This window comes from Ammospiza nelsoni, chromosome 11 (assembly GCF_027579445.1).
Source record: "Ammospiza nelsoni isolate bAmmNel1 chromosome 11, bAmmNel1.pri, whole genome shotgun sequence".
NCBI lineage: Eukaryota > Metazoa > Chordata > Aves > Passeriformes > Passerellidae > Ammospiza > Ammospiza nelsoni.
This window is the reverse complement of record NC_080643.1, coordinates 2753897-2774977: the sequence shown is the minus strand read 5'-3', so window position 1 is coordinate 2774977 and position 21081 is coordinate 2753897. Positions and strand designations below refer to the sequence as shown.

General features: G+C 40.1%; 1 protein-coding gene across 6 annotated transcripts in view; it reads left to right on the top strand.

The window, feature by feature from the left end:
* CHL1 (cell adhesion molecule L1 like) overlaps positions 1 to 21081 on the top strand; it is a 132330-nt gene that overhangs the window by 28575 nt on the left and 82674 nt on the right. For all 6 annotated transcript variants that reach the window (XM_059480388.1, XM_059480390.1, XM_059480387.1 and 3 more), the window contains exon 2: positions 2768 to 2848. The gene's annotated coding sequence lies outside the window, so the exon portion shown is untranslated. The remainder of the gene's footprint in view (positions 1 to 2767; positions 2849 to 21081) is intronic.

The window sequence follows — 21081 nt, the reverse complement described above, 5'->3', positions numbered from 1 at the left end:
AGATTTTCTTTTACCAAAAGTGAGCAGCCCTTCAGAAATCCTTTATTAGACTTGCTTTTTCCTGTTGTGGTTTTCCTCTTGCCTTTTTCTTTTTTTTTTTTTTTTTTTTTTTTTCCCATGGATAGCTGTAATTTAAAGCTTACAAGATCGATAAGTCCAGGCTGCACAGCATAAATGGGAGAAGCAGACAAACAACTGGCAAAGATAGGAGACAGCTGATGGAAATGAATTCAGCTATAAAGCATTTGAGTTACTGTTCTCTGCTGTGATTTCTGAGAGAGATTAAAAAATGGGAGGAGGGAGAGATACAAATCATCATTTCCTCCTCCCTCAGAATCTCAGGTTGAAAGAGTGCTGAATTTCTTCTTTTCCCTCCCATGTCTCTAAACAAACAGGAGATTTGTTTTTTTTTTTTTTAATACAGAGGAGTGTGATGGTGTTCACAGGGGTCTTATGTTGAGGGAAGAGACGAGGATCTGACTCCATGTTTCAGAAGGCTTGATTTATTATTTTATGATATATATTACATTAAAACTGTACTAAAAGAATAGAAGAAAAGGTTTCATCTCAGAAGGCTGGCTAAGAATAGAATAGAAAGGAAAAGAATGATAAAAATGTTTGTGGCTTGGGCTGAGAGTTTGAGCCAGCTGACTGTGATTGGCCATTAATTACAAACATCTACATGAGACCAATCCCAGATGCACCTGTTGCATTCCACAGCAGCAGATAACCATTGTTTACATTTTGTTCCTGAGGCTTCTTAGGAGGAAAAATCCTAAGGAAAGGATTTTCATGACAAGATGTCTGCGACAGGGGAGAGCTTTTAATCAATTGCAGGGGAATTGGCTTAATCCAGAGCTAACAGGGGCAGTGCAATGGCAGGAAGTCTGGCCCTGATGTGATAACAGCACCTTGTCCAGAGCCCCCTGAATCCAGCCCTGTGACAAACTGAAACCCTGAAAATGGCCTCTGTCCTGGCCTGCTTGGTGGCAGAAGGATTTTTCCACTCTGCTTTGCAGCCCTGGTGATTCTGCACAGGGCTGGGTTGGGGTTTGCTCTCCTTTCCAGCCCAGGCCTGTCTTGCAAGGCTTGGGCCAGGCGGGCAGAGCTGGGTTGGGCTGTGCCCAGCTGGCACAGGCTGTGCCTGGGGAGATTTGCATTTGGCATTACAAATTGCAGTCACATTGCTCCGGGGAGGTGCAGGCTCTCTGAAAGGCCGGGTGCAGTGCCAGCAGCACAGCAAACATTGCTGGGCTGCAGCCTCAACAGGAGTCGAGAAGGATTAAGGTGCAGCTGAAAGTAGAGCTGCGGTTCCTAAATCACCACGGAGCTGTAGAAAATGTTTTGTGTTCGCACCAAAACCATAATTTATCGACAGAGGGGTCAAACTGTAAAATATATGTGCTAGTGGGTTGTGTTTCAGTGAAACTGCAAACTTCTGTTGATGGGGAGATTCTTGCAAATGTTCCCTGCGTGCCCATGGCCACAGAAGCTCCCTGAAAGGCCAAAGATGTGTGTGTGGCAATAAGCACTGACATTTTATGTGTTTGCATCTGTGCGTGCTGAGGTTGGCTCTGCTTACCCCAAAAGCTCAGGGGCACTTTGCAATATGGATTTGAAACACTCTGGGAAAGGAAGTCCAGGTGCATGTGGGCGCTTTGGGAGAGGGATTGGCCCTGTCCATGGGGAAATAAATAACTCTGTCTGCACCTGGTGAGATGAGAGCAGATAAAGAGATTATCAGGCAGTGACAAGAAGTAAAATAGGTTAGATGAATTCCTTTTTATCACTTCTTCTCCCTCAAGACTCTCTGAATATCTTGTCATTCTCACTGAGAGGCTGGAAAGAAAATCACTTTTAAAGGCGACCCAGAGAGGTAAAACCACACCAAAATGGTGCTTGTGTGCTCCTTCTGCCCACAGGGATTGGTGTGGTGCTTGCACTGTGCGAGCTGTAACATTTGGGAAAGCAGGAAAAGTGGGATTAGAGCTCCAGAATCTTTTCCAGGCTTTTGCTGCTCCCAGCACCCTGTGGAGCATCCTGTGACCCAGCTCTAGGTGGGAATAGCGAGGTCAATGGCAGAGATGAGTCCTGTCCTTGTATTAAAATACAGAAATGCAGCTCTTGGTCAATGTGGTTAAAACAGGTGGAATGTATTGGGAAAAAACCCAAACAAACAGTTAAGGGATCTGTTTCCTCTTGGATGCACTTCTCTCCCACGAGCTGTTTTTATTTCTTTTCCTTTAAAGGAAGGTAACTATTGAAAACCACTTTGAAACGTGTTTCATGTTAGGAGAGCAACAGTGTAGGTGGTGATTGATAAGATTTATTGTTTCTGGGTTCGTGTTATCTTGTGATTCTGAGGAAAGCTGAATCTTATCTGTTTGGTGCTGTATAAACACCTAAAAGGCTTCAGAGAGCTTGTAATGTAAGCAGACAAGAAAGGCAAAGCAAGAGAGGGGAAATGTGCAGAAAAGTGCCTTGTTCCAAGGCCACAAACCGGGTTTAGAATAAAAATCAGATCTTCTCACTTCAGCCCATTTTTTCCTCTGTTCCATGGGGTATGTTGCTTCTGTTATTTAAATATGGAAAAACCTCTCCTTTTCCAGATAAATGAAGGGCAAGGAGAATGAGATCAGACAGAAACTCAGCATACAGGGGAAAACAAATTAAAGCAAAGGAATTGTACTGATAAAGGTGCTGCTTTTAGATAAATTGAACATATGACATGCCATTACACAACTCACAACTCTTTCTTTATTTCTAGATGCAGTAAAGTGGGGAGAAGGATTCAGATGTAGAACTACAGCTTGACCGTGCAGTGATGAGGAAACAGCCCCATGTACTGGTTAGAAATGCATATTTTTCTTTTTAATACAATATTTTTCTTTTCAATTAAGTGTTTTGGATGTGATTTGATTTGCCTCTCTGTCTGAATGATCACAGTTAAAGTCATTTTAATAATTTTGGGCCTGTTTGATACCATTTCTGTCTGGAAAAAGCTCTTTATAAAAGCACAAACATGTGTGTGTGTATGTGTTTGTGCAGGTAGGCAGGCTCTGGAATGCTTCCCTGTGATTTTAATTCCCTGGAGGGTGTGGACATGCTCTCAGAGCCTGACAGCTCCCAGCTCAGATGGAGCTTGTTTGTCTTCTCTTTTTGCAGCTCAAGCAAACATTCATTTGTTATTGTGTGTGGAGCTGAGCCCTAAGCCAGGCTTTATCCTGTTGTAGCAACTAATTGGTGAGGAAATTGTGATTTTACATTTAAAAAACACCCCTCAGCTCTGGAGAAAAAGGTGCTGTGATCATTCTACCCTGATTACTTCAAGGTCAGTGTCCCATTCTGCTCTCCAGGGCAGGGAAGGGCTGGATGGATTTCCTTGGATTTCCTAAAAGTTGAAGAGAAATAGCGGAAGAGCAGGGGCTTGATGGTGGCACTGCCAGCAACTGTTCACAGGCAAAAAAAGCCTTTGGAGCCCTGGGGTTATTTATGGCTTGGGCTTCTCCAGGACAGTTTGCTTCCATGGGATTTCAGTGCCCGTGGGCCCTTCCTGTAGGGAGATGTGCCTGGAGGAAATAATCACACTGGCAAGGGGGTTCTGTCTGTTTATTTAACTATTTTTAAATCCTATTCAGAAAAAAAGAAACAAACAAACAAAAAAAAAAAAAGCCCAAAAAAAACCCCCAACAAACCACAAACCCTCCTGTAATTCTCTTTTCTTTCTGTTTGTGGCTCCTGAAAAGGGAGTCTTGGCTACCAATGTGTGCATTTCCCATGGACTTTTACTAACAGGAGCTTCAAGGTGAAAGCTTTGCCTAGAATGGGAATTATTTACACCATAACTTCCTTTTGAGCTGCCAGTTTTTAGAATTTTGTGTTCAGCTTGCTTGACTACTGTAGAAAGCAGGTTTCTTATGTATCTGCTGCTGAATTTCATTTTGTGGACTTTGGTGGGCTGTAAAAATCAGAATGATAAAGTTATTGACAAAATGTAGTTTGTCTGAATAGCATTTAAAATGTTTTAGGATTATTATTTTTTTTTAATTATTTTCTTATACCTACTGATAAATGGATTTTTCCATTACAACCAGCAATTGTTCCAAGTAGAAAATGATTTACTAATTTCTGATTAACCCCAGCTAATCAGGCAGGCAATGAGATCCAGCTGCTGTGTAAGTCCAGATCTCCATAAAATCTGGTTATATTTTCATTTATCTCATTGTGGAGCAGCTCTGACCTGAAAAGCTGACTTCCTTGTGTGCTTGTGAGCTAGCTGATAAACTTTCCCTCTCTCAAGCCCATCCAGCTGGAAAGACTGTCATGAAAAGCTGGCTGGTTTTTGGGTATGAATGAAAAAGAAGAAAGATTTACTCTGTTTTTCTTAGTGGACAATCTCTGTTGCTTGTTCTTGCACACCTCCAGGACCTTCTACCTTTTATCCCCCAAACCTTCTCCTGAAGGATTTATTCTGTTTTTCTTGGGGGATAAGCTTTGTTTTTCTTCTTGCACATCTCCAGAATCTTCTCCCACCTTTTATCCCCCAAACCTTCTCTCTGATTGATTTATTCTGTTTACTTGAGGGCCAATCTTTGTTGTTTCTTCTTGCACACCTCCAGAACCTTCTGCCACCTTTTATCCCCCAAACCTTCTCCTGAAGGATTTATTCTGTTTTTCTTAGTGGACAATCTTTGTTTCTTCTTGGACACCTCCAGAACCTTCTCCTACCTTTTATCCCTCAAACATTCCCCTGAAGGATTTCTTCTGTTTTCTTGAGGGCCCGTCTCTGTTGTCGCTCTTTGCACACCTCCAGAACCTTCTCCTACCTTTTATCCCCCAAACCTTCTCTCTGATTGATTTATTCTGTTTTCTTGAGGGCCCATCTCTGTTGTTTCTTCTTGCACATCTTCAGAACCTTCTCCCACCTTTTATCCCCCAAACCTTCTCTCTGATTGATTTATTCTGTTTTCTTGAGGGCCAGTCTGTGTTGTTTCTTCTTACACATCTTCAGAACCTTCTGCCTTTTATCCCTCCAACCTTCTCCTTGAGGATTTATTCTGTTTTTCTTAGTGGACAGTCTGTGTTGTTTCTTCTTGCACACCTCCAGAACCTTCTGCCACCTTTTATCCCCAAACCTTCTCTATGGGAGGTGTCCCATGAGCTGTTCCATGTCCAGTGAGGAGCTCTGGCCATGCAGGCACAGCTTTCCAGGTGCAGACTTGATCATGGAATCACAGAATCACTGAGGTTGGAAAAGACCTTTAGGGCCATCAGATCTGAGCGGGTGCTGCAGCACTGCCGAGGCCACTGCTCACCCATGTCCCTGTGTCCCCAAGTGCCACATCCACGTGGTTTTTGGATACCAAGGGTGTCCCCAAGTGCTGCAGCCCTTAGAGCTGGGGCCTGGCTGTGCCTGCAGTGTGGGTGTTTGGAATTGGAGTGTTTTTTCCCATTGCATCCCAACTCCAAGCAGCATTTCTGTGTTTTTGTGCCGTTTCCTCTCTGTCTGAACCCATTTCCCAGGGCAGGGACCAGCCCTGTGACCTCCTTGCCCTGGGTGACCAGAGAATGAACCCAGAGCCATTCAGATGGGGCTCCAGACTGGATTAATCTGTGCTGCCCCACAAATAACTGCATTTACTCACACAGGGGCTTTTTATTTAAATGCATTTCTCCTCTTTGTCAGAGAGGGGAATCGTAATTAAGATTTCATTGTGTGATGAACTCCCTATATTTAGAGCGTTATTGGTGAATCTTTTCCTTCCTGAAACCTTTTAAAATCTGAATCTGAAACCTTTTAAGAGATATTTGGCAGTGGGAAAGTTGGTAATCGTTCATTTTCATTTAAAATTCAGGGCATGGTATGTGAAGCTGTGGTTATGAGGAGGGTACATGGTCTTGTCATTTTCTACTTGCTTAAAAGCTGCATAAGTGGTTGAGGAAGCTCCCAACCTGAGGAGAAGAACGGGCTCATTAAAAAGATTAGCTCATAGAGAACAAATTAAACTTCAGTGCCCTGCATAAAGATTATAATAACTGTAATAATAAATGAATTAATAATGCATTAAAGGAGAATTCCTCCAGTCAGCTTGTCACACGCTTATCCTTGAAAATTGACTTCAGCGAGGTGTGTCACATGAGCTAATGGCCTTAACTGATGGATTTGGGGTTTTTCCACACTCCAAAATCTACTCAAAGCCATATTTCTGAGTTTTTGACAGTTTGATGGACAGACTTGCAGTAAGTTGGGCCATGTGGTGCTGTAGCTGGGGAGGAAGCTCTGCTCAGGTCATCTGAACTGGGAAATCCTGAGCTCTTGGAAGGGGAAAAATTGGCAATCCAGGGCTGGGGGCTGCACATCTGCACCAGAGGTGAACATCTGGGGCTGATGTGGGATACAGAATTTAGATGGAACTGACAAAGAGTAGGTTTAAATCAAATATTTGGAATTAATTCTTCTCTGTAAGGATGCTGAGGCCCTGGCACAGGTGCCCAGAGCAGCTGTGGCTGCCCCTGGATCCCTGGCAGTGCCCAGGGCCAGCTTGGGCATTGGGGCTGGAGCACCTGGGACAGTGGGAGGGGTCCCTGCCGTGGCAGGGGTGGCACTGGGTGGGCTTTAGGGTCCCTTCCAGGCCAAACCGGTCTGGGATTCCATCTGGGGAGTGTCCATAAATCTGAAGGGTTTGTTCCCACTGTAATAAATATGAGATCATCAAGATTTAGGAATTAGTTACCAAATTCAGCACTGAAATAACAGGTATCCAGAGGGGTTTAGTTGAGGAATTGGGGGTGCTGAGGCATCTCCAGACAGCAGCAAAGTGAGAGTTTGGGGATTTCTGCAGTCTCCCCTGGGTAAGGGATGAGTTTCTAATGGTTATTACACTGGGAAAAAATTGAATTAAGGGAATTGATTATCCAGACATAGTAAGGTTGTAAAATGCATCTTTAGGCACCTGGGTACCTTTAAAATTAATCCATTATTCACTCCTGGAACCCAAACCTGCTCCTCTAAACCCAGGCACTGCTGAGGATGGAGTTCACATGAGCCATGAGCTGGTTAATTTTCAGAATCTTGAAATAATTGAGGCTGGAAGGGACTTGGGGAGGTTCAAAGAGGAATCTGTGGGTTCCAGAGATTACAGGGAACACTTGCCCTGTTCCTACAGGATCATGGAATGGTTTGGGTTTGAAGGGGACTCAAAGATCATCTCATTGACATTTTCCACCAACCCAGGTTGCTCAATTTACAATGATTGTGTCAGACTGGGGCTTCTCTGTGTCCCCAGTTACACTGCAAACTGCTATTTGTAGGGGTTGATTCAACACTGAGCTTTGCCTATGAAACACATGAAAGCAAATTCCTCCTGGGATGCTTTTTAGTTTTAATTTGAAAATAATTGAAAATGCATCTCTAGTGTTTTGTTGCTTTTGTCAGAAGGGTATTTTTTAATAAAAATCTCATTCAGCATAAAAAGGACAGCATCAATGGGGTTCTTATCGGTGCTTTGCATCATGTTAATACCAGAGCCAGCAGTGAGTTGTGCAGGTATTATACCAGAACGAAGGAAATTATTCCAGGGATTTTATCAGAGAATATTTTGAGTTTGCTTGTCAAGCCCTGCAATGTGTGCTCTGCTTTGTTTGCTGGCTGAGCAGTGGCTGGAGTTTGCACAGGGATTCTTTTCTCTCCCTGCACTGGTTTGCTTTGGCACATCATTGGATCCACGCTGGGAAAATAGTGAGATATCAAATAAAATAGTGAGATGTCCATTAATGCTGGAGCTGTTACAGCTCAGAGCAGAGTTGCCTCTGCACATTTAAAGTGGTCACTCAGGGTGCTGGAAGTGCAATCCCTTTTGAAGGAAAATTAATCCACAAACACCAGAGGTTTATGTCCAAAAAGGAGACAGAGGAGTCCTTTTACTTTATTGGAATAAAGGGAGAGGCCATGGGACACAGCCTCCTTTTTATCCCCCCAATTTCCCACATTTCCGTTCTCTCTTTCCCCATTTCTGAGGTACTTGAGAGTTCAGACTGCCCAAAACACCTGATACCAAAGATTCCCCTCTAATGTACAACCCTCCCTTTTAATTTTTAATTCTTACGGAATTTAGGGGGTTTTTCCCCATTTCTGAGGTACTTGAGAGGTTCAGACTTCCCAGAACACCTGATACCAAAGATCCCCCTCTAATGTATAACCCTCCCTTTCAATTTTTAATTCTTAAGGAATTTAGGGGGTTTTTCTTCCCCATTGTTTCTTTCATGTGTCAATGTCTAATTTCATTTATCAGCAAACCTAAAGTTTATTTGTAAAAACAAATACCTTTTTCCATTCATCAATCAGTGGAACTCTTCCCGTTGTTTCTTTTATCTCCCAGTGCTGGTTTTATCCACCAGCAGACCCACAGCTCGTTTATAAAGACAAATCCTCTATTCCTCTCACTTTTCCCAGCCTTCCCACAATAAGGACTGAGCAGTGAATTCTGAATTTAGGAGCAGAGCAGGGGGCTGGCACTGGGTGAGGAGGGAAGCACAGCTGGGCTGGATCTGCTCCTCCAAACTCCCAATTTCTGCTCTCAGGGCAGCACAAGGAGCTAAATGCTGAGGTGTTCTTAAATTTCCACTAACGAGGCCGGGCTCATTAGCACTCTCATCAAGTGGCTTTCAGTTGCTATCAGTCTGACTTGGATTTGAATTGATGACCTTGAGATAAAAGGCTTTTTATTCTATTACCCATCTCCTGAGCCATCAAGTCTTTAATATGCCGTGTAAAATCAGTTTTCAGATGGTATTTCTTTTCTATAATATCATCATTTGTTAGTAATGATGTCTGATTTGGGGTGCTACAAGCTATAATTGTGCACAATAGTACTTTTGTTATTCCTATTGTTTCAGAATTATCTGCTGTATTACCAGCTCCTTGTAGACACAGAGAAAATAGATTGGTAATAGAGTGTAATCCAGTTTTATATAAACGAGTTAATAAAATCACATAAAAATACCAAGTTAGGTTCAGCATCAGCAAAGCTCATCTGTTACTTCAGTAAATTGAAGTATAAAATTCTGCTTTGATGCTGAAATTCTGCTTTACTGCAAATTGCTATATGGGACCAGCAAAGGTATGGAAAATGAAGGAAAAATGAGTAAAAATATGTAATACAGACATCACAGTGAAGGAAGTTTATTGCTTGTCACCCTTTTCCTCCTGAAGGCTTTTCCCTGAGGATAATGTGGAGAAGATCATGTTAAACCCCAATGTACACAGGAGGGTCAGAAGTGTCACCAGGGAGCTTTTCCTCTTTTGGTTTTATGTCACTGTGTTTGTTTGGAAAAGATAAAACTGAGAGCACTGGGATAAAGAGCTGCCTTTAGGGAGAGATGCTTTGGGAACTCCCAGGAATGGACAATTTATTGTCCATAGTTGATCTGGCTTGGAGGTATCCAATGTGAATTTGAAAATGAAAATATTCCAAGGTGGTGCTGCAGCAGTTAGTTGTGCCAAATTAAATGGTTTTCTTCCAGAGGAGATAATAACATTTCTATAAATGTTATTTATTGGGTTTTGACACTAAAAAATAACGGGTAGAATGCAAATCTGACACAAATTTTAAGGGGTCACCAGCTGAGCCCCCTGGAGCCCAGTGCACTCCTGCTCCAGCAGAGGTGCTGGTGCCAAGGTCATTGTAGGAGCTCCCAGCAATGGGAGCTTCTTTGGAGAAAATTCATGAAAATGATTAATTGTAAAGCTCAGACAGCTTTCCATACTGTCTGTCCTCAGTGTCCCTCTCAGTGGATTGAGACGGCCACTGGTGGTGCTCCCAAAGTACAACTGATTGGAGCCTTCTTAATTAAAGCCTGCCGTGTGTTGGAGTATTGGAATATTGCTGCCACGTCCCTCTGCCAGCCCTCCCTTCATGGAGGGAGCAAAGCTCCTCCTCTCCAGGCCATGTTTCTGAATCTCACATGGATAATTCCCTCCTGTGTCCTGTGCTGAACATCTGCTAACATCTCCCCAAACACCACTTGTGTCTGGCAGCAGCCTCTCCTTGCTGACTCACGCTTGGGTTTATCCTTTCCAACCTTTGTTCCCACTGCCTGTCTGAAAAAAACCCCATATTTGAATGGTTGTCCGTGGTTATGCCCAAAATAAGTAGAGAATATAGATATTTTAATTAATTATATATAGAAATATTATATTATATTATATTATATTATATTATATTATATTATATTATATTATATTTACATAATTATATTATATATTATTATATTATATTAGGCACTATATAATGTATAAATTATATATTATATTTTTAAATATTAATATTTAATTATATAGAACTATTTATATATTTTTATATTTTAAAATACTTTATTATAGATATCCTATATAATATATATAATATATTATATGTATCATAGTATACAATATATAATTAATTATAATTATTTTGTCAGAAAGATAAAAACCAATCTGAAATAATGAAGATAATTTAATTCTAAATATTTATAATTATTTAATTATAATATATAATTAATATATCATATTATATAATATATACAATGTATAATATATTATATATACAATCTATATAATATAATATATCAAATACCATATATCATATATATCATATGTCACGTATCATATATATTATAGAATATGTATTATATAGAATATATACCAATTATATATATTATATATTTATTATATAATATATTATATTTATTATATATTATATTGTATAAGATATATTATATTATATTATATTATATTATATTATATTATATTATATTATATTATATTATATTATATTTACATCATTATATTATATATTATTATATTATATTAGGCATTATATAATGTATAAATTATATATTATATTTTTAAATATTAATAATTTAATTATATAGAACTATTTATATATTTTTATATTCTAAAATACCTTATTATAGATATCCTACATAATATATATAATATATTATATGTATCATAGTATATAATATATAATTAATTATAATTATTTTGTCAGAAAGATAAAAACCAATCTGAAATAATGAAGATAATTTAATTCTAAATATTTATAATTATTTAATTATAATATATAATTAATATATCATATTATATAATATATACAATGCATAATATATTATATATACAATCTATATAATATAATATATCAAATACCATATATCATATATATCATATGTCACGTATCATATATATTATAGAATATGTATTATATAGAATATATACCAATTATATATATTATATATTTATTATATAATATATTATATTTATTATATATTATATTGTATAAGATATATTATATTATATTATATTATATTGTATTATATTATATTATATTATATTATATTATATTATATTATATTTACATCATTATATTATATATTATTATATTATATTAGGCATTATATAATGTATAAATTATATATTATATTTTTAAATATTAATAATTTAATTATATAGAACTATTTATATATTTTTATATTCTAAAATACCTTATTATAGATATCCTACATAATATATATAATATATTATATGTATCATAGTATATAATATATAATTAATTATAATTATTTTGTCAGAAAGATAAAAACCAATCTGAAATAATGAAGATAATTTAATTCTAAATATTTATAATTATTTAATTATAATATATAATTAATATATCATATTATATAATATATACAATGTATAATATATTATATATACAATCTATATAATATAATATATCAAATACCATATATCATATATATCATATGTCACGTATCATATATATTATAGAATATGTATTATATAGAATATATACCAATTATATATATTATATATTTTTATTATATCATATATTATATTTATTATATATTATATTGTATAAGATATATTATATTATATTATATTATATTATATTATATTATATTATATTATATTATATTATATTATATTATATTATATATTATATATTATACAATATATATATGATATATTATATATAATATATATAATATATATTATATATTATATATATTATATAATATATATATATTATATAATATATATATATTATATATATTATATATATTATATATATTATATATATTATATATATTATATATATTAGTGTGGGCTGATCAGACTCCCAGGGTTGTCCCTGCCTGCCCGAATCAGCCCTGGCAGCAGCAGGAGATTGGGAGTCACAGCAGCTCCTGTTTCTCTAAGCTGCTGTCTCCTTACGGAGCCTGGCCTGGCAGAGATGTGACAAATGACTTGGGGCTTTTCTTTAAATGCTGCTGAGCTAATGACATGTTCCCTCCAAACCCTTCCTGTCAGGCCACATCATAAATTGCTGCAGCAGAAGTTATTCCTGAGCAGCTCGAAGATGGATGGTTGCTCAGTTGTACCGACAGCCCGTGGGTTTTAATCTGTTTATTTGGCTCTACCATCTCCTGTGGCTGCCTGCAAATAGGATTTCCATCTCTTGGAGAATTCTCACTTTGCATATTTCCTCACTACTCCATTTGAAAAAAAAATCAATTTTTTCTTAACACTTCCATGCCAAGCTTAGCGTTATTTATCCTACCTAGAACAAAATCCTTGGTTGTGTGTGAGCATGGCAGAGCAGGACAATGAATTCCTGCCTGATGTACCTTTTCCCCTCATTTCAGTTGCCAAACCCCTGCTCATCACACAGGACTTTCAGGGTTTATATTTGAGTTTTTATCTGCAGGAATGTTGGTGACTTCCTGGGAAAGGGGTGATTTTGGGGTCTCCCAACACCTCTGGGTGCTGCTGCCCTGTCCCCGGGGCTGGTGGGTGAGGATGGGTCAGAGATTGGATAATTCAACATTTCCAGTAAAACTCTGAAAGCCCAGCCTGGAACTGAGTAAATCATAATTTCACTCTGCAGGTGCTAACAGAGGCATTTTTACTTTTAAAACCTGTTCCTTTATCCCTGCACAGGGCTAAGGGTGAGGACAGGACAGAGGCTGGAATAATTTGGATGGAATTTATTTTCATTAGCAGGAAGGGCAAAGCCAGGTGCCACAGTTCACTAAAAGGGAATTATTCCATACATACATTTAGGGCAGATATTGGATAATTCAGCATTTTCAGTAAAACTCTGAAAGCCCAGCCTGGAACTGAGTAAATGATAATATCATCCTGAAGGTGCTAACAGAGGCATTTTTACTTTTAAAACCAACATTTTGGGAAAGAGTGGCTTTACCAAACACGAGTGCTGTTGCCTCATTAAATTCAAGCACTTGGGTCCTGTTGTGGCTCCCCCAGATTTACCAGGCTCAGCTTTCCCCAAGGCTCCTTTCCCTGAATTTTTGGGTTCCCAGAGGAATCCTGAGGGGATCCTGCATGGGCTGAGGGCACTGGGATGGGGCCAGGGAGGATTTTCCCTGGGAAGAGGCTGCTGAGGAATGTCCAGGGCTCAGGACAGGGCTGAGGGGACGTCACTAACGAGGGACGGAGGCAGGAGACAAAGGGACACTGTCTGTGCTCGTCGTCCCTCATTTGGGAATTAATGAACTGCACCAGGGCTGTGAAACCTCTTCCAGTGGGCAAGGAGAGCTCTCCACCCACTTCTTGCTGCTTAATGATTTCATTTTGTGTTTTAGGGACTCTTTGTTGCCATGCAATCTTTCTGGGCAACCTGTTTGTATGGAAGGGACTGATATTTTCAAGAATGCTTCATGCCTGTGTTGTAGAGAAACGCTTATTTTTCTTAATTCTTTCATGGAATCCTGCAGATTAATGATGCAAAAAGGGCTTTTTGATCATCTGTTGAGCTGCTGTGCCCCCACAGGGTGGTTGTTTTCATTAAGCAACTCGGGTTTACAGTTCTACAATGCAGATTTATGTTAAAAAGTTAATAATAACCCCGGAGCACAAAATAACAGGGAAAGCAACTCTCTCTCCAGGTAATTAAAAATGGAGCCTTTCTGACAAAACGAGATATTCTGTAACCTGTGAGCCTGAAAGGCTGTCTTGGTTTCCTGCTGCTGCCATCCCCAGTCCCTGTACAGGGCAGGGTTGGTGCAGGCAGGAGCTACTCCTGGGTTACTCACAGCCCTGAGATTTGCCAGTCAGCTGCTCTCAAACTGAATTTGCAAAATGTCTTTTTTTTTCTCAGTGGAAGCACTGGCTGGAGTTTCTTTCTTTTGCAGCTCCCCTGCTTGCCAGTGGTGGAGGGGTTTGGAGAGCTGGGACAAGTGGCAGGAGCCTCATTTCCTCAACAGGCTGTCCCAGAAAAGAGCATTTCTCTTTTTTCCCCTTTGCCAAGGAAAAACAAAAAACAAAAACACCACAGTTCTCATGAATCCAGTCCATTTCAACATTATAACCCCAGTCAAAGTGTGCACTTTTTGCCAAACCCCTGCTCATCACACAGGATTTTCATCTCTGAAGGGTTTATATTGGAGTTTTTAATCTCAGAAGGGTTTATATTTGAGATTTTATCTTCAGGAATGTTGGTGACATCCTGGGAAAGGGGTGATTTTGGGGTCTCCCAACACCTCTGGGTGCTGCTGTCCTGTCCCCAGGGCTGCTGGGTGAGGATGGGATTATCAGAGATTGGATAATTCAGCATTTTCAGTGAAACTCTGAAAGCCCAACCTGGAACTGAGTCAATGATAATTTCACCCTGAAGATGCTAACAGAGGCATTTTTACTTTTAAAACCAGCATTTTTGGGACGGAGTGGCTTTACCAAATCTTTCTGTATTTAACCTTGCCAAGCCTTTGGACTCCCTGAGCATTGCTGGCATTGGCCAGCCCTGAATTATTGGAATTATTGAGGGTCAGTGAGAGAAGTTTGCCTGGTGTTAGGATTAACCTGAGCTTGGGTTTCTCGTGGCACTGGTTCTGCTCAAAGTCACCGTCCCACTTGCAGAAAGGTGAGCTGGAATTCAGAGCTGTGCCTGAGGGAGGTCACATCCTCCTCTGCATCCCACAGCAGGCAAGAACCGAGGTCTGGATGCTGCTGGTGGAGGGTGATTGTGCCACGAGGCAGCACAGGAGGGTGTGCCACTGTTTTGGGGAGAAATCCATCAGGAAAGGATCAGTGTGTTAAAGGAATCGGGGGTTTTCTGTGCGTGTGAAAGGGATTTGCAAAACAAGATTGTTTTGAGTGGTAGAACTGCAAAGAACAGAGATTTTGAATATTAAAATATCTAATTAATATCACTGATTCTTCACTTTGCTGTGAGTTAAGTGTCCTTTGCAGATCACAGATGTGTATTTCTATGTAGAAAGAATAAATCTGGTGTTCCACGTGCTTAGGTAGGAGCTCTGGCATCAGAGCACAACCCTGATCCTTAGGGACCAAAGTTCATCCCTTCTCCATTCCTGGAAGTTCCTTTTGGAATCTTATTTTGGTATTAAACCCTCCAGAATTCCATCATACCTCATTTCATTGAGAAGTGTAACATAAGGCATTAGCTTAATTAGTGATTAGTTGTTAATTTGTGACTGTTTCTGTGCAGGAGGTTGTGCAGTTCCCTGCTGAGCTGTCCAGATTATTGACCTGGATGCACTGGACATTATTTATTGTTTTACAGCAAGATATGAAACCAAATCTCTTTCATTCCTCCTCCTTTGGGTTTGGATGAATCATCAGATTCCTCTGACTCAGTTGGGTTGGGTTTTTTTTTGTCTCCAAGTCTGCCACTTTCACCCATCTGCAATCCATTGAAAAGGGGGATAAAAGAACTCGCAGGCTTTTATCCCACCAGGAAGCTGCAGAGGAGCAGCAGCTTGGTGACGCGGCACCAAGGCAGGTGCACACTGACTCCTGTTAGGAAATCCAGAATAATCAGAAACCAATTTACTGTTGGGAAATGTCATTGATAAAAAAGGTGCCTGTCGCAGACATTTCTTCACAGAAATCCTTTCTTTCAGATTTCTGCGCCAGATATTACAGCGTCCTGTGTGGGTCGCTGCTGGTGAGAGAGAGACGGTGAATCTTGTTTCTTGAATCAGAAGGCTGAATTTATTAATATATAATATTATACATTATAGTTATACTAAAAGAATATAGAGAGAGGTTTGCAGAGCTGCTAGCTAAGCTAAGAAGAGATAGAAAAGAAATCCACAACAAAGTTGTGGCCAAGGACTCAGTCCCCTGGCTTGAACTGGTGATTGGCTCTTAATTATAAACATAGAAAATGAGCCAATCAAGGTGAATCCTATTGCATTCCACAGCAGCTGATAATAATTGTTTACCTTCTCTTCGGGGGCCTCTGGCCTCCCGAAGATGCAGAAATCTGAAAGAAAGGATTTCTGTGAAGAAATGTCTGCGACAGGTGCCACACACCATAAATTGGTGAATTCTGGTGAATTCTGAGATCCTCCCTGGTGCTCTCTGTAATTTGTAGGTTTGGGGTGGAATAATGAAGATGTAGAAATATTTCATGATGACCTAAGAGAAATTGTGTGAGAGGCCTTCATAGCTTAGGATGGACTTGTTTGAAGTCATCTCACTTAAATGCTAATTATTTGCACACTAATTACTCAGAGTTTGATGTTACTTTCAGTAATTTGGCTGCATAAAATTTATTGGTAAGCTGATCTTAACAGAACCTGCCAGAAAATGAAGGCAGGTGTAGGGGAAAGATGCTGGTAATTGCAAAAAAACCCACCAAAACAAACAAATAAAAATATTTGGAAAAGTTTCAGATAACTCTGAAAGTCAGAGACAGAAATGAGCTGAATCAAGGAATTAATTAAAAAAATATTTAAAATATCATTGCTCTGCTGTAACGGAAGATAGAAATTAGGCATTTCTTGGCCAAGTTCAGCTGACTTTTCTTTAAAAGAGGGATTAATTGAGATACGGCAGAAGGACAAACTCAGATATTTTAGGATCACCCTTTGCAAGTGCCACATAGAGGAAAATCTGGTGCTAAACACTTTTCCCCTATAAAAGTGGCTCTGGTGCCATCTGATCCATATTCCCAGCTCCAGGATGCATCACCCTGCAAATTGCAAAACTCGGGATTAAGAAATGTGCCTTGAGAATGTGCCAGCCCAGCTCCTTAAAAGGCTCCCAGAAAAAATGAGTCACTGCTTAAATGGCCACTGGGAGCATCTGCAGAGCAGCTCAGACTGAATCCCCTGGAATTGCCAGGATCCCCTGGGGAAGCTGCTCAGGAAACCTTGGAGGGAAGGAGGTGGCATCAACCCAGGAGGAGCATGAGGGGACAGGAGAGGTCCCAGAGCCACCCAGAGCCGTGAGGAAGAGGAGGAGGAGGAGGAGCACAGAGGCTGCCCCAGGAAGGTCTGGAATTTCCGGGCTGGTTTGGGGATCTCAGGGCTGGTTGGTGGCACCAGAAAGGGGCAGGTGAGAGGTGTTGTCTGGTTCAGGGTGTGCAGAGCAGGCTCTGGCAGCTGGGGTGGTGTCAGAGCACTGTGGGGAGATGTTTGTGAGGTGTCCCCACAAAACTTTGTTGTTGTTTTTTGGTTCTGTCTGTCTCCCCACCTTCCCTTGGTCTCTTTGCAGTTGTGCAACTCAGAGCCTTGGTTATTGCACATCTCGGTGTAAGGTCAGGATTTTCATCTGCAAAGGCAGGATTTCTGAGTTCCTCTCTGAGCCCAGATCTTTTGTGGGTTTTGTTGTTGCTGTTATGATTTTTCTTTTTCTTCTATCTCATAACAAACCCTGTTTCTCAGTCTCTCAGCTGTGCCTGGTTGCCCTCAGAGCTGACGGGCAGAGTTGAGATATCTCAGTTTATTTTCTAGTGCCTGGTACTTTCTGCTTCTTAAATCACATCTAAACCAACCTTTCCTGGAACAACTCCTTTTACCTTTTCTGTCTTCTGGCTCATAAATGAGATTTTTAGCCACATGTTTGCTGACCAGGTGCACCAGGTTTCCTTAACCGAGTGTATTTCTGATGCATTTGAGCTTTGAAAAAACTCAGACTCAGGTGCTTTGTGGGGACCTTGCAGAAAACTCTGCCTTCCTCTGCTCAAAATCAGATTCTCTCCAGCTCTGCTTGGATTTTCAGAGTGTCCCACCACAACCATTTGGAAGGTTGGACATTCCCAGCTGGCACGAGGAGGTGCATCCCAGGGCTGTGCAGAGTCCCAGCTCTAATGAGCTCCAGATTTGGCTGCTCTGGGGTGTGCCAGGTTTTGCCTGGCAGCTTTTTTTCTTTTCTTTTTGGCTCCTTCTGAGGGAAAGCAGCTTCTTTCTGTCTTTGAAATAAATGGGGACAGCTGCACATCGAGGCTGTGCCCTTCCAGGTTCTCAGGATTTACCCAAACTCTGCTGGAGTTTCCTGCAATTCCTCCTGCAGGTGAGACTCAAACTCTGCTGGCATCTCTTGCTGACTTTGATGTTACTTTAGTGGTGACTCTACCTTGGCTCTGTATGAACAGAAAGCAAATGTCAGTTATTTTTTCAGACAGAGGACCTTGTAGGGATAAAAATTTATGATTTTCATCAGGAAATAGCTGTGATAGGACAAGGGGAAATGCTTCAGGCTGAAAGAGAAGAGGGTTAATGGGATTTTGGGTGGGAATTGTTCCCTGTGAGGGTGGGCAGCCCTAGCACAGGTGCCCAGAGCAGCTGTGGCTGCCCCTGGATCCCTGGCAGTGCCCAAGGCCAGGCTGGACATTGGGGCTGGAGCACCTGGGACAGTGGGAGGGGTCCCTGCCATGGCTGGGTGGCACTGGAGGGGATTTAAGGTCCCTTCCAACCCAAACCATTCCAGGATTCTGTGCCATGTTTAATAGGACTCTGTACTAGCTTTTTGTCATGAAAGCTTGGACTAAAAGAACATAAATAAGATAGATATATTTAAAATATTTTCTATATCCTTTTATATATCTTGCTGATTTTTGTTTCTTTTCCGTTTCTTCTCCAGTGTTTTTTCTTTCCTCTTTTTCCCTTTTTTTTGTTTCCCTTTCTCTTTTCCCCTTTTACTGCAAAGTTGCAGGTTTCCCTAATCTCTGAGGTACACACCAGAATTTTCACTCACTTTACTTTCCTCCTTTGACAACTGCATTTTTTGCCTGTCCAAGTTTTGCTCTTCCTCTTCCCTCCAAGCTTTGCTCCACCAGAACTTCCCAGCCCATGCAGAGCATCTCTGCATTATAATTACTTTACATTTCTGTATGGCTTCTCTCTAGGCAGGGGAATTGCATAAGTTAATGTGAATAATACTAATTATTTTGGATCTGTCACTGCACGACTGATGATGAATAATGCAGATACTACTCTGCTGCTGGGTGCACTTGTTGGGGGTTTTTGCCTTTTTCTCCTCATCACCTGCCTTGAAGTATTGTGACATTGGGTGACACAGATAAACCGGGTTCTGTAATTAAGTTTTATTTTAATGAGCCCGGAAAATACTCAGTTTTGCATGTTCTCATGGTTTAAATGTGGTTTAATCAGTCCTCCAGTTTTCCTTTCTGCTCAGTCCTCTGATGACATTTCTCCAAAGGAATAACAGGATAAATATTCTCCACAGGAATATCAGGAGGTTAAACTCCAGAATGTCCCACATTGGCATGTTTAGGTTTTCCTATTAATGACAATAATTTTGTGCATTAGATCAATGAATTTTTCCCATTTATCTGTGGAATGCCTGGCAAATACCACTGAGGGGGGAATTTTAGTGCCTATGGATTTGGCTTTTCTAATAGAATTCACCTTATTTCCATGAGCATTGGGGTGATTGGGTTTTTTTCCACTCCTGCTCCCATAAAAGAAGCTTTAATTCTCCTTGTGCAGGCTTTTGCAGCTGGAAAAATATAAAATTTGATGAAAGCAGTGACTGAAACCAGGGGTTCAGTTTGTTGATCCTTCCTATAGGAGAATCCTTTGAAATTTAGCAACCCAACTTCCCAAAGTCACAATTCCCACCCAGGGATGATGTCTGCTGCAGTAAAAACCACCTTGGTGCTCCCAGAACATAATGAACTCAAAATGTATTTATTGGCTGTATGGCTTCAATTCAAAGATCTTTAAATGGGAAAGAAAGCAAGAAAGAAAGTGGCCAATTTTCCCAGCAGAAACATTTATAGTGGGAAGAAATAGTTTGAAAAATTTGATTTTTTAGCCTGAGGCCAAACAGAGCAATCACATATAGGATGAATCAGATGGATTCCATGTACAGAATGCTGGAAATCTGCTTTGAAGCATTAATCAACACTTTCATGTTATGATTTTTAGCTTTGTAATTACAATCATGCAGTATTTACCAAGTGTGAATACTTCCATTGCAGGGATTTGTTATCAAATTGGATGTGGGGCTTAATTTAGATTAAATTCAGGAACTTTGTGTCTGGAAATCTCTCAGTACTATGTGCCTTGTAGGCAAAAAGTGCAGGGGAAGAACATGAGGAGGAGGAGAGGAAATAAACCCCAAACGGCAGAGACAACAATACACTGATTTTTGTCTTTTAATTAACAAGAAGGGTTCAGGTATGAGAATAGAGAGAAATCAGCTTGAGGTAAATTCATTGCAAATCAGAGGTGCACTGCAGATACCAAAAGATTAAATACTCCTGTGGAAGCTGGGTTTAGGAACTGATTATTGTGAGGCTGAGTCTAAGTAATAAGCATGAAATATTAATTAGGCTCCTGGTATCTTGTGAAATAGAGGTGCTTTTGCATTAAGAAATGAAATTTAAATTTAACCAGATTTAGAAGAAATATTTCAAATTATTTTGTGCAATAAGCTAACGCAAATATTGACTCCCTGCTCCATTAATACAAATAAATTAAATTATTAGGGATTAGTGGCCAGTTTCAACTGGAGAGAACCCAAAGCAGGAAGATTTAACCTTTTCCCTTCTCATCCCTGGTACTTGGGATAAGCAGCAGTTGGGGAGCATTGCTGCTCCCCAGGGAAGTCTTTGGTCAAATTAGTCCCTAATCTTTGGTAATTTGCACTCCAGGGGCTCCTGGAGCTCAGTGGTGGGATCAGGAATGGGATCAGGAATGGGATGGGCAAAGCAGCTCTGCTCTGGTAGGGCCTGGATGTAATGAATGAGTTACAGCAGGGAAAGTGAAACCTGGACTGGTAAAAGCGATCTCTGAAAGTCAGGT